The sequence below is a fragment of the Asparagus officinalis genome, chromosome 2, assembly GCF_001876935.1.
Source record: "Asparagus officinalis chromosome 2, Aspof.V1, whole genome shotgun sequence".
Classification (NCBI taxonomy): domain Eukaryota; kingdom Viridiplantae; phylum Streptophyta; class Magnoliopsida; order Asparagales; family Asparagaceae; genus Asparagus; species Asparagus officinalis.
In genome coordinates this window covers 11906133-11907035 of record NC_033795.1, presented here as the reverse complement: position 1 = coordinate 11907035, position 903 = coordinate 11906133, and positions in this window count along the sequence as shown.

The following is a 903-nucleotide window of genomic DNA, read 5'->3' as shown; positions in this document are numbered from 1 at the left end:
AATAAAATATGAGTTTAATGCATGAAGCACTTTGCTACAACATTTAAGGGCCGGAAACCAACCATATAATTAACAAATAGATTGCTTATTGTTGGGTTTGTTTTCGGTTTGGTAATTCAGTTAACTATAAATGAATAGTTTTTATTATTCGGTATATAAATGTAAAGAATTTAGCTAAATATAATTTCAATTTGTTTAATTATTAAATTTTGTTTATATTTTTTTACTTTTATGTTATTATTATATTATATTATCTTAATTTTCTGTTTGTATAAGATTATAAATGTTGCTACTTATAATATTATGTTGATAATTTATAAAACATATAATATAAAAATTCTTATAATAAAATATCAAAATAACAATTAGTAGATCGTAAAGAAAATAAATAAGAAAATATTTTAAACATAGGCTTCAAACTCAAAAACATCATATTTAAGAACCCTGTGACTTACAAAGTGTGCTAGTTGGATGTTCATGATGTTTATCGAATATTCGACTAATTAACCAAATCAAATTTGATCCCTCATTTCCTACTCTACTCGAATTTGAATTCATCAAAACTAACAAAATTCAAATTTGAATCAGAATATTATAATATTCAAGTCGATTTGGTTCATTTCCACCAACGGTAGCAATCTTCTTCTACAACTTCTTTACTCTTTTTTAATTTTTAAATAAAATTTTATTTATCTTCCTTCTGCTTTAGGATCCAAAACTACCACCAATTTCCATACAATTCATATGTTATAATATTCAAGTCGATTTGGTTCATTTCCACCAACGGTAGCAATCTTCTTCTACAACTTCTTTACTCTTTTTTAATTTTTAAATAAAATTTTATTTATCTTCCTTCTGCTTTAGGATCCAAAACTACCACCAATTTCCATACAATTCATATGT